This window comes from Podarcis filfolensis (assembly GCF_964270895.1).
Source record: "Podarcis filfolensis genome assembly, chromosome: 8".
NCBI classification, from domain to species: domain Eukaryota; kingdom Metazoa; phylum Chordata; class Lepidosauria; order Squamata; family Lacertidae; genus Podarcis; species Podarcis filfolensis.
In genome coordinates this window covers 19,930,546-19,944,021 of record NC_139611.1, presented here as the reverse complement: position 1 = coordinate 19,944,021, position 13,476 = coordinate 19,930,546, and the positions used below count along the sequence as shown (strand labels likewise).

The following is a 13,476-nucleotide window of genomic DNA, read 5'->3' as shown; positions in this document are numbered from 1 at the left end:
GCATTGGATGCAACTCAAAGTCCGGACGATCACGTGCTGCGTTTAAAAAAAAAATGGTGAAGGCCCAGCCATACCGTGAGGAAGAAGTGATCGTAGAAGGTTGCTTTCTTTGTACGACCTTGGAGCACTTCATTGATGGATAAAGTTAGATGGTGGCCATCTGTCACATTCCTGCATTGCCGGGGGTTGGACTGGATGACCTTTGGGTTCCCCTCCAGCTCTACAGTTCTGTGACTCTGTGAAGCGGTTCCTCTAAATAGGTAAAACAGTATTTGAAAAAAATTGTTCAGAGCATTCCCATAAGCTGAGTAGACCTGAAGCTCTTTGAGAGCACCAGTTATTTCCAAAAAAAAAATCATAATGAGAAATACATATTCTGTCACCCTTATGGGTGTGTATGTTTGGGGTGTGTGAGAGCAGCTTAAAGGGGGAAAGACCCCCGGTTCCTTGCCTTTACCTGTTACATGTAGAGGTGACCTGCTCTAACCATCTGTGCTTTCTTAGGAGGACACACTGTTTTATTTTATGTTTTTAAATCTCCATTGTTTCCCCGTAGTCTCCTGGAATAGCTCTCCCACTGAGAGCCAAGTGCCTTCCCCCTTTCTATTACCTTTATGGATGTTGCTCGCAAGCCTTTAGGAGGAAAACTGGTCTTTCAAGCCAATTCTGACTTCCCTCAAACCGGAATTGTCAATTAATTTCTTTGAAAGAGCCAAAGAAAACCACACACACACACAGAGGCCTCGTGTAACAAATCATTGCAGGCGTTTTGATCTGCGTTACGAGAGAGAGAGAGAGAGAGAGAGAGAGGGAGAGGGAGGGAGAGAGAGAGGCATACAGATGTATGTGGAGATCAGGATCCAAAGGGGTGAGGAAGGGCTGCTCCGTGACAGAGCACGTGCTTGGCATGTAGAAGGTCCCAGGCTCACAACCCAGTGGCATCTCCAAATAGGGCTGCCCGACCAGCCTTGAGATTTCAGGGCCCAAACTTGAGACCTAGGGGTGACTCCTGGTGATGTCACATGGGTAGGCCCTGGAGATGGAGGTTAATTGGGAATGAGGAGCATGTAATTCGCAGATGGCTCCTGCGGGGCTATAGCTTGCAAGCTGCATGTACAGCCTTCTTAGTACACATATGTCTTTATTAAATACCGTATTTTTCGCTCTATAAGATGCACCAGACCACAAGACGCACCTAGTTTTTGGAGGAGGAAAACAAGAAAAAAAATATTCTGAATCTCAGAAGCCAGAACAGCAAGAGGGATCGGTGCGCAGTGAAAACAGCAATCCCTCTTGCTGTTCTGGTTTCTGTGATAGCTGCGCAGCCTGCATTCGCGCCATAAGACGCACACACATTTCCCCTTACTTTTTAGGAGGGAAAAAGTGAGTCTTATAGAGCAAAAAATACGGTATATATGTTTACTAAAGGGGCTCTCTCCCACTTGCCGAGTCAAGCTCTGCTCCCCCGCCCCAGCCTGTCAGCTGGAGAATTCAGGTCAGTCCACGAGGTCTGGCAAATCTTAGCTGAGAGAACTTCCCTGTCTGAAACCCTGTAGAACTGCTGCCAGCCTGTGTAGACAATGCTGAGCTAGATGGACCAATAGCTTATGATGGACCTATGGTCCTGTAATGTGGGCTCCTTGCTCTTTAAAACCTGGGGGAAAGGACCATCGCTGAGAGAACAGAAAGTCAATCCCTGGTTTTTCCAGTTTAAAAGAGGATCAGGTTACATAGGGGTGAGGAACTTCATATCTGGTGTGTGTGTGTGTGTGTGTGTGTGAGAGAGAGAGAGAGAGAGAGAGAGAGACCCTGCCAAAAGCAGGATAGAAAGAACATTCCAGGCCAGTGTCTTAAATATCTGTGTGGCTTGTTAAAGTGGTGCACCATTTTGCCTAAGTCCTGCTGTGATGCCTCCACAATTAATGGCAGGTTTCAGGTTGGCCTAGCGCAGGAATGAGGAGCTTATGTCCTTCCAGATGTTACTGGACTCCTCCCATCATCCATGATCCATGGCTGTGCTAGCTAAGGCTGATGGGAGATGGAGTCCAATGACATATGGAGAGTGACAGTCCCCCCCCCCCATCTAGTGCCTGCTTTCCTAAGCTCTACTCATTGGACCATACTGCCTCTCAAGATCAGTTATGGATTGCACACCTCCCCCTACCCTGTGCACATATAGACTGTAGTTTACACACACACACACACACACACACACACACAGGATTTGGAGTATGATATGGTGCTTAATATGGGGGATAAAATAACTTGGTTCTAGGGATGGATCTGTCAATTTCACTTCTCTCTATTTCTTCCAACTGAGAGAGAGAGGGAGAGGGAAAGTGAATGAGGCCCTTCAGGGCTCTGTTTGGCCCCCAGGTGACAACCCTCTCCAGCCCTACTTTGAGTGCTTTGGCCTGGCTGAATTGTGGCACTGACGTACAGTGGTACCTCGGGTTACAAACGCTTCAGGTTACAAATGCTTCAGGTTGCAGATTCCGCTAACCTGGAAGTAGTTGCTTTGGGTTGTGAACTTTGCCCCAGGATGAGAACGGAAATTGTGCACCGGCGGCGCAGCAGCAGCGGGAGGCCCCATTAGCGAAAGCGCGCCTCAGGTTAAGAACGGCTTTGGGTTAAGAACGGACCTCCGGAACGAATTAAGTTCGTAACCTGAGTTACCACTGTATGATGATGCCTCTTGCTAGCTGGATAGAGAGATGTGTGTTTCGGGTGTTGTGTTGTGTGTGCAAACATCTGACTTGTGCGGGCCAGGATTGCAGCATACTGTGCCCACCCATTGCTGCGCCCACTTTCCCTGTGGACCTGCTCCCACCTATAGGAGATTCTCGGTGAGCTACTGTGGTGCTCAAGCTACAAAGAGAGCCAGCATGGTGTGTAGCGGTTAGAGGATCAGACTAGGGCCTGGGGACCAGGGTTCAGGTCCCTACTCAACAGGGGGTGACCTTGGAAGCCGCTCACTCTCAGCCTAGCCTACCTTACAGGGCTGTGCATGTTGCCTTGAGTGCTTTGGAGGAAATGGTGGAATAATAATAATAATAATAATAATAATAACAACAACAATAACAATAATAATAATTTTTATTTATACCCTGCCCTCCCCAGCCAAGACCGGGCTCACGGCGGCTAACAACCAATAATAAAAACAAGTTGATTAAAATACAATTTAAAATACAAGATTAAGGATTTTAATCTTGCAGCCTCTTCACAGGGGGAGAAGGAAAAAGGGGGAGGGAATCAAACTGATTCTAAGCCAAAGGCCAGGTGGAACAACTCTGTCTTACAGGCCCTGCGGAAAGAAATCAGATCCCGCAGGGCCCGCAGGATAAAATAAAATAAAATAAAATAAAATAAAATAAAATAAAGTTCCCTGCCCCTAGGTTAGAAGCAGGTGAAGGAAAAGATGGAAATTTGATTCAATTTGCATTAAAAGCTGAATCTATCAATTGCACACTTTCTGAAGCAACATGAGAACCAAAACACAGCCGCTCTAAAGAAAGAGGCACTGCCCTGACTTTTGCAATGCAGTTCGCCAGCCAAACAAGGTTAACCCAAAATGCATCTGTTAGGGGAAAGCATGCATAGAAAGGAATTTATTATTGGCAATAAACATACAGAAATGCAATATATTATGAGAAATTGCCTGCAAAAATGTATACAAAACTGTACACAGGATAAATTTGTTCTCGGACGCTCAATACTTTTTAAATGAGGATTTCTTTTTCAAAAAATGCAAATTGCTGCAGAAATGTAGAGAACCGCATTTAGAATGGGAAAATGAGAAAGGGAGAGGACCCCAATGGATAAGATCCTTCTACCCCTACTGGGGAGAAGTGAAATTGACAGGTCCTTCCACCCCTGCTAGGGAGAACCACATCCAACCTAGCCAAGTCTTGTTCAAATTCGCAACACTAAGGTAGAGAGACAATTAGTCTGACACAACTTAAGGCCTCTTTCTGCGTTCCTAACGACACAGCAGCGTCTTCATACATGCCTGCTTTTCTCAGTGACGGAACACACCTTAGTTAGTAGAGCATGGGTTGTGGGTTCAAGTCCCATGCTGGGTGAAAGATTCCTGTATTGCAGGGGGTTGGACTAGATGACCCTCGTGGTCCCTTCCAACTCTACAAATCTGTGCTTCTGTGACAATCCTCCATTTGGCAAGTATGGGGAATGTTTCCCAGGGCCACATTCCATGCTGCACAGCCTTTCAAGGGCCACATGTCAGTGGCAAGCAGAGCTAGAAGCAAATGTGGACAAAGCAAGGCATGTAAATTTTACCCTTGTAAAGTAGTTTATTGGTTTGCTTTTGTTCTCTATGTATTTTTCTTTTTTACCTTGTATTTTCATGTTGTGAACTGCCCTGAGAACAACATATGAAGGGCAGTATACTGCTACTGCTATTATTATTGTTATTATTATTATTATTATTATTATTAGGTTTGTTGTTACACACATTTGCACTCACACCTCTCTCTAGCCTCCAAATTTCATTTGTATGCCGCTTTTCCATAGTTAAAGCCATGCTCCAAGTGGCTTGCAATATGAAAAGAATTGCATGATTGCAAAAGGAGCCATAAGCAATAAATAAAACACACTGAAAAGTGCACCAAATCGAACAGTTTCCGCATAAAACGTAGCAAGAGCCAAACATAAAGATACAAAAAAAAATTAATATCGGTAACCCAACAAAAAAAACCCAACAACCCTCCCTAAACAATACCGCAGCCCAAGAGTCTGTTCAGCAGCCTCCGTTTTTTGTAGCTGGAGTCAGTCTGGGCCCCGCCCTCCCAGGCCAGGTGAGGAAAGGCCTGCAGGTCTTCCAGGACTTGCAGCCGAGATGGTCAGCGTTCAAGCGCTGAAACACTCAAGGAGGGAGGATAGCAGGGCTGGGGAGGAGTGTGGCCTGGGCAGAGTTTCAGGGGCGAACAGAGAAGCCCGGAGGACCGAATTTCCACCCCTGTCCTGGGTCTGAAATTTGCTGCCGCCACCGCTGCAGAATAGCAACCATTGGAAACAAACAGAGGTGTGGGAAGGGGGGCGGTGGGGGTGGGCCGCCCCGGGTGCCCTCACTGAGGGGGGGTCATTCGGCGCGCCACCTGCCCGCGGCTCCCAAGCCTACCCCGAGCCGTCGGGGGAAGGGGCGGAGCTGCGCCACCTTGGCAACGGCCATCCCCCTTCCCCCTTCGTTTTGACGGCTTGGGAGTTGCGGGCGGGCGGTGCGCCAAATGTCCGCCATCGGCGGCTCGCTCCACCCCTGGCTGCAGGGCACGCATGCCGCGCCGGGCACCCAAGCGGCTATCCCGTGCCTGGGAGGGCACCCTCCGTGCCATGCCCCCCTCGGGAGCGTGCCCACTCTGGGCACCATGGGCATATGCTCTGCCGCTGGCTACAAAGCAACTCAAGAGCAGATTGTGATCCTTGAGCAGAGAAACGAGGCGGCGCCAGTTGCATCTCACGTTGCAAATGAACAGCTAGTCTCAAAGCCGAAGAAGGTTGCCAAAACAAACAAACAAAAGCAGCAGATTTTGCTGGGGGTGGGGGTGAACGGAATCTTTTGTGAAACGCTTGGAAAACTGAGGCAATCCTTTGAGCTGGGCTGGCGCGTCCAACATTTCTCTGATGAAAATGGGGACGTCCTATTCCATCATCAACATCATCATTTTATTTATACCCTGCCCATCTCACTGGGAAGGCCCAGCCACTCTGGGCAGCTTCCAGCATACTGTGGTACCTCAGGTTAAGAACTTAATTCATTCTGGAGGTCTGTTCTTAACCTGAAACTGTTCTTAACCTGAAGCACCACTTTAGCTAATGGGGGCTGCCGGTGCGCCGCCGGAGCACGATTTCTGTTCTCATCCTGAAGCAAAGTTCTTAATCGGAGGTACTATTTCTGGGTTAGCAGAGTCTGTAACCTGAAGCGTATGTAACCCGAGGTACCACTGTATATAAAAACATAACAAAACATTTTAAAACTTCCCTATACAGGGCTGCCTTCAGATGTCTTCTCAAGTTTTTATTACATCTTATCTCTTTGGCTGCATGACTCTATACCCTTTGACATTTCGAAAATAGCAGGACATTCTGGGAGCAGAAACCGGGATGGCCTCCGTAAATCTGGGACTGTCCTTGGAAAATAGGGACCCTTCTGGGTCTGCAGTCCCTGCCTGCTTGCTCTTCCTCCTCTGGCTCCGATTGGGTGGGCAGGTGAATGGCAGTGATGGGGTGATAGAGGTGGGGGCTCAACAGAAGCATCCTCCATCTGTTTGTTTGCCGCCTTGTCATCCGGCCAGTGTGTGGGTGGCATCAGGAGCAAGCAGAAGGGGGAGCGGCAGCTGGCGACCGTGGCGGCATGGAGGAGGTAGGCCTGCTGACTGAGGGAGGAGGGGACCTAGAGTGAGACCCCCGCTAAGCAGTCATTGAGGAGAGCTCTCCCCCAAACCCTCTGAAACCCAAAGCCGGCATTTGCACATGGATGTCAGTGCACACATCTCACTTGACTACTGTTCCTTTAAATATATATATTTATTCAGTTTTCACATTTAACATTTAGAATCACATGTAAATCAATCAACACAAACACACAGGGTTCTCCGAATCCCTTGACTTCCCTCCACGGGTTCCATAGTTACTCTTTCTCAACTGCATTGTATAATGTTCTCCATATTTCCTTAACACTCAGTTCTTACCATAGTTCTTGTTACATTGCAAGTGTTTTTAAAATCCTGCCAATGTTTACAGTGTTCTTTTAAGTAACTTATAAATTTTCCCCATTCTTTATTAAATTTATCATCTTCTTGGTTTCTGATCTTCCCGGTCATTCTTGCCAGTTCAGCATAGTCCATCTTTGTTAACCATTCTTCATCAGTAGGTATATTATCTTCCTTCCATCTCTGGACCAGCAGTATCCATGCAGCTGTCGTAGAATACATAAACTGTTTTTTTTCTGTTCCTTTGGTATTTCTGGACCTAAAATTCCTAATAAAAAGGCTTCTGGTTTTTTAAACATTTTATTCAACTCATTATAAATCATTTCCCAATATGCTTTTGTCATCTTTCACGCCCACCGCATATGGTAGAATGTGCCTTCCTTCTCTTTACACTGCCAATAGATATTTGTAGCAGTCCTATACATTTTTTGCTATTTTAGTAGGAGTTAGGAACCAATTATACATCGTTTTAATGACTACTTTTCCAGCTAGTGAGGTTTGTTTTGATCTGTTGGCAACCCAGGGCACATGGTGCGTCATTTGTAACCACCCCATTTCCCACCCCTTTGGAATATCTCTCCCCAAAAGAACCAAACAACCTTGTGGCTTTTGCATCCCTTGTAGGAGAAGGCTCCCACAGTCTGTATGGGGAGGTCTTGGTGTGGAATGAGAGTCATATTGCCTTCTGAATGTTGGTGGACTCCGACTCCCATCAGCCCTAAGCCAGCATGACTATTGATGGAGGACAATGGGAGTTGTAGTCCAGCAATATTGATAGGGCCACAATTCTTGTCATCTTTGACCCTTGCCCATGTTTTAGGGGTGGGGGAGAAATCTGACTGAGTTCGCATTGAGAGGTGAATTTACATGCACTTTCTGGAAAAAAAATACAAGAACCAAAGTGCCCCAACCTTTGAAATCTGTGCTTCTCTGAAGTTTGCTATGCAGGTCAAGCTGATGAATGTGTACCAAAATTGCATCTTATTAGGATACAGTGTGCGTAAAAATGCATATATTTGTAAAAATTAAATCTGGGCATGCATTACGTAAGGGGAAATTGTTTTGCAACAATATGAATAATGGGCAGGAACTGCATGCGAAAAAAGGTGAGAAAATCGCACCAGAATGCAAACAGATGTGGGGTTGTGGAGAGCTGAGTATAAGATTCAGATATTAGAAACTGAGAGAAATAGGAATTGACAGGGTTTTCCTGTCCCTTCGCGGTCACCTCTGCAGTCTTCTTTTTGGTGCCGGCTTAAAAAACATTTTCGTTTGGGGAAGTCTGTCCAGACGTGTAGATGGTTGACACATGTTTTATCTCCATCTCTGCTGATTTTCGCCATCTTCTGGATCGTTCTAAATACAGTATATGGTTTTGCGCTGGTCATTTTAATCAATGATTCTAAAGCTTTTGTAAACCATTTAGTGGTTTGTTCGTTGCTGTGGTTGCTGTTTTACAGTCGCGGTATATAGATTTTGTTGAATAAACGAAAATCCCTAGCCCTGCTGGGGAGATGGAGTCGATGTGCAGCTCCACAAACCCTGGCCTAGGCAGCCTCCGTACCGGATTTTGGGATGCCTGGCGCCCTCACTGCCTGTCCAAAATACCTGGCTGGTGGGCACCAGGTTGGTGAAGTCTGGCCTAGAAGTTGGTGAAGTTTCTTTCTCCGTTCCCAGGCTCTTTTATTCTTTACAGTGGTACCTCGGGTTAAGAACTTAATATGTTCCGGAGGTCCGTTCTTAACCTGAAACTGTTCTTAACCTGAAGCACCACTTTAGCTAATGGGGCCTCCTGCTGCTGCCGCGCTGCCGCCATGTGATTTCTGTTCTCATCCTGAAGCGAAGTTCTTAACCCGAGGTAATATTTCTGGGTTAGCAGAGTCTGTAACCTGAAGCGTCTGTAACCCGAGGTACCACTGTATAGTGGACACTCGGGTTGCGAACGTGATCTGTGTGGGAGGCATGTTTGCAACCCGCAGCACCGCGTCTCCGCACGTGCGGGTTGCGATTCGGCGCTTCTGCGCATGCGCAAAGTGTGATTTAGTGCTTCTGCGCATGCGTGACCGCCGAAACCCGGAAGTAACCTGTTCCAGTACTTCTGGGTTTCGGCACGTCTGTAACCCCCCAAAAATGCAACCTGAAGCGTCTGTAAATGTATTGCATGTCCTCCAAAGTTCTTCCCGTTCCTTCTTTAATCCCTATTACAACAGTCCTACGAGGTAGGCTGGGCTGAGATGCAGTGACTGGCCCAAGGTTGCCCAGGGAGCTTCACGGCCGATTGGGGGATTAAAGAAGGCAAGTGGTAGGACACCTGCTATGCCTGCAGAAGGTTCAATTCCCTGGCACCTCCTAGGAGAGCAAGGATTGCCCTCGACGTGCAACCCTGGAGAGCCACTGCCATTCAGTGTAGGTGATACTAAGTTTGCTGGGCCAGTGGCAGACTCGGGATAAGGCAACTTCCTGTGTCTCCAGCAAAGGACCGCAGATCAGGATTGGAGCAGCTGCCTGGCAGGCAGAAGATCGCAGGTTCAATCTCCAGTCTGTCCAGGAAGGGCTGCCTCTAAAGTGCTAACAGTCATTACTGACTAGGGCGGAATCTAAAGGTAAAGGGTAAAGGGACCCCTGACCATTAGGTCCGCTCGTGACCGACTCTGGGGTTGCGGCGCTCATCTCACTTTATTGGCCGGGGGAGCCGGCGTACAGCTTCCGGGTCATGTGGCCAGCATGACTAAGCTGCTTCTGGTGAACCAGAGCAGCACACGGAAATGCCGTTTACCTTCCCGCCAGAGTGGTACCTATTTATCTACTTGCACTTTGACATGCTTTCAAACTGGTAGGTTAGGAGGAGCAGGGACCGAGCAACGGGAGCTCACCCCGTCGTGGGGATTTGAACTGCCGACCTTCTGATCAGCAAGCCCTAGGCTCTGCGGTTTAACCCACAGCGCCACCCACATCCCTATTATTATTTAGGACATCCGTATTTTCGTCAGAGGAATGTTGGAGGGTATGATCTTCCCAGACGATTGACGTTTGCCTTGAATTCAGAACCTTGAGGACTAGAACCTTAAGGGCTTATACTGTAGCTCAGTGCCGGGGTGTGGATTTTGCCTGGCTCAGGGCTCAGCCGGGCTAGCCTTGTGTTCAGCGCCGCACACGGAGGCCTGCCTATTCTCTTGGGGCGGCATCAAGACGTTTGCCGAGAACCAGAAAAGACCAAACCCGGAGGGTGGGCAGGAGCGATGACAAGGGAGTGAATTAGAAGCAGGGAAGTGTGTGGAGCCTTGTCTGATTTCGTCTCTTGTCTTCCCAGCCCGGCTCTATAGAGTGACACACTTTCCCCCAGCTAATGAATTCAAGACCGTTTGCACGTTCCCCATCTTGCGTTGTCAGTCGGCGTTATGCTCACCCGTGTGTCAGGAGAGAGGCCTACCAGCCGATCTGGGTGGTTTGTCTCTCTTTCTCTCTCTCTCCACATTCTGGCACTCTGGAAAAATAATAATATCGAATTTGGATCCCTGCTCCTGGGGAAATCTGGCAAAGTGGCTGCGATAACGATCTGCTGGTCCTCAGAGCCACCTGTGATGGGAGCATCTTCTTCTCAGAGTGACATGGAGGGGCATGTTCACCGCGAGCGACGAACGCCGGTGTGCTGCCGGGTTTGCGAAAGGCTTGGCTGCTTCTAGGGACGTAGGAAGCGGCCTTGTGCGGAGTCAGAGCATCGGCACTTTGAGTTTGGTATTGCCTGCACGGACTGGCAGTATCTCTCTCCAGGGTTTTTTATTTTATTTATTTACTTTCATTTATCGATTCGATTTACAGACCACCCTTCGTCCTGAGATCTCAGGGCGGTTCACAAACAAAATACAGGATAAAAACAAGTAAATAATTAAAAACGAAACATCGAAACAATAACCCACTTACATCTCTTCTGTCTTGGCTGGTTAGTCTATTTGGGTGTTTCTGTTAAATCTGTGTTTTCTGTATGATTTAAGTTTTGTTTTAAACGATAAACTCAAGCTACCTTAAACCTTGGGAAATCAACTAATAAATGCCTTTCATTGCCTTTCAGAGAGGGGCACTTCCCAGCCCGCAGCCTGTAACTATACTGAGTCAGACCATTGTGCCATTGAGCTCAGTATTGCCTGCACAGATTGGCAGCAGCTCTGCAGCGTTTCAAAGACAGCCTCTTTCTCAGACCTGTTTGGAGATGCTGGGACCTTCTCTATGCTTAGTTGCTTGAACTACTGCATTAGAGTCCTTCCTCATCAAAGGAGGAGGTTGCGCCCCAGAGAGCAACACTGCCAGTCAGTGTAGACAGTATGGGGCCTGATGGCCCAATAGTGTGACTTGTTATAAGGCATCTTTCTGCACAGGGGAGAGAGGCAGTGGCCATGGAGTCAGTTGTGAATTTTCCCTGGTTCAATTCCAAGTGGTAGGAAAGATGGCGACCTCTTGCTGCCAGCTGGGCACAGAGGGCACTGATTTCTTGAAAACTCTTCTGTCCTGCCTTTCTTAAAAGTTCAAGGTGGCTAATACAGGGCTCAATGGTGAAAAAGGAGTCAGATTCCGGGGTAAGGGGGCGTGCGGATATAGGCACCTGCCTTACCATTGGTCCACCCGTCTCAAAAGTGGGCGGACAAATGCAAACGTTGCCTTTGTCCAGTAAGCTTGAACACACTCCATCCTCCATCCAGGCAAGGAAGATACAGGTGCCCAAAGTTGGAAGCCACGAGGACTGGAAACTTATTTAGGGAGGGAAAGCAACCGAGGCTCTTTGCGTGCCAAATTCCTCACTGGATACTCCATTCCGGGTAGGACAGAAGCTTGATTTGTCTGGCAGCGGAGAGCTGCAGATGTCCAGTTATGGAATTGTTATCATTGTTATTTTTCTCCAGTGTGTGTGTGTGTGAGAGAGAGGGGGGGGGCAGGATGAGATCTGCAAGCAGGGTGACTCCGGGAAGCCCCTTGCGAATAAGCGCAGCCACTAATGGATTTGTGTAATCGCCACATAACACGATGGAGCATGAACAGCCTTGTGGGGGTCTTTCCAATGACCTTGTTAGCAGCCTGGCGCAGGGAGAAGGCGGGCAGTGCCCAGCCTGTCTTAATGCGCTGGCTTTTGCTGCTATCAGCAGCGATCAACTTAGGAAAATTATCCCATCGATCGGCCCTTTTAAAAAGCAATGGAAACTTCTATTGCCTTTTAATTCATCTCGTCTTTTGGGACGCTGGCAGAGAGGATGTCTGCCCCCGCCCCCGATGGCTTTCTCCTGCGTTGTGCATTTTGCTCCCCCTCCAACCTCGTTGTCAATGGACGCATTTGTCGCATTTGTCGTTTGAACGACTTGGTTGCCTCAGAAAAGGATATTATAAAGGTTCAGAAGAGGAAGACCAGGGTGATCAAGGAGGTGGGGCGACTCCCCTGTGAGAAAAGGTTTGGGGTTTTTTGGAAATTACTTTAGCCAAAAGTGGAGGCATGACAGAAGCACAAGAACAGACAGAGAAAAGCTTTTCTCCCTGTCTCGTAACTCGAGAAACAGTGGACATCTGGTGAAGCTGAATGTTGGACGATTCAGGACCAGTGGAAGGAAAGACTTCTTTCCACAGTGCTTAAACTATGGAACTCACTGCCCCAGGAGGCTGTGGTGGTAATAATAATAATAATAATAATAATAATAATAATAATAATAATAATTTGTTATTCATACCCTGCCCATCTGGCTGGGTTTCTCAGCCACTCTGGGTGGCTTCCAGCAAAATATTAAAACACAATAATTCATCAGATATTAAAAGCTTCGCTAAACAGGGCTGCCTTCAGATGTCTTCTAAAAGTCAGATAGTTGTTTATTTCCATGACATCTGATGGGAGGGCATTCCACAGGGTGGGCGCCACCACCAAGAAGGCCCTCTGCCTGGTTCCCTGTAACTTGGCTTCTCGCAGCGAGGGAACTGCCAGAAGGCCCTCAGCGCTGGACCTCAGTGTCCGGGCAGAACGATGCGGGTGGAGACGCTCCTTCAGGTATACTGGGCTGAGGCCGTTTAGGGCTTTAAAGGTCAGCACCAACACTTTGAATTGTGCCCAGAAACATACTGGGAGCCAATGTAGGTTCTATGTGGTCAGCTTGGATGGCTTTAAAAGGGGACTAGACAAATTCACGGGGAATGAGACGGTCATTGGCTACTATCCCTAATGGCTGTGTTCTCCTTCCACCGATGGAGGCAATATGCTTCTGAACCTCAGTTGCTAGGGATCCCAAGTGGGGACAGTTTCTGTTGCTCTCAGGTCCTGCTTTTGGGCTTCCCATATAGACACCTGGTTGGTCAGGTGGGCCTTTGGCCTGATCCATCACCCACAGTCTTCTAATGTTCTTACGACATGGTCCACTGCAGGGTAGCGGCATTTTGCCAAAGATTCCTTTTCATGCAGAATCATAGAATGGGAATCATCTAGTTCAACCCCTCGCAATGCAGGAATCTCTGCTTTTCAAATAAGCATCAACCCGCCACCTCCTTGATCTGATTGGATGGAGCTGTTTTGTTTTCCAGATGGGATGGCCCAAGTAAAATGCTGACATTCCCTCTCTTGGTTTTTCAACTGGGCTTCTGCCGATGGATAACTTTCATATTCAGATAGAACTTTCTGGGAATCAGTTTGGCGACAACTGTGAATCCATTGGGTTAAACCAAAAAAATAGACCTAGCTCTTCTAAGCAGCTTCTTGCTGTTTGAAGCTTCTGGGTGGCTCTGAAAG

General features: G+C 47.8%; 1 protein-coding gene and 1 long non-coding RNA gene across 3 annotated transcripts in view; one reads left to right on the top strand and one right to left on the bottom strand.

Annotated features, from left to right (window-relative positions):
- Window positions 1–8,642, bottom strand: part of LOC310769645 — a 53,766-nt gene extending 45,124 nt beyond the window's left edge. Inside the window, exon 1 of the long non-coding RNA XR_014551774.1 lies at window positions 8,428–8,642. This is a non-coding gene — a long non-coding RNA (uncharacterized lncRNA). The remainder of the gene's footprint in view (window positions 1–8,427) is intronic.
- The window catches only part of TMEM240 (transmembrane protein 240), a 40,685-nt gene that overhangs the window by 11,786 nt on the left and 15,423 nt on the right, over window positions 1–13,476 (top strand). The gene's annotated exons all lie outside the window — the stretch shown is intronic.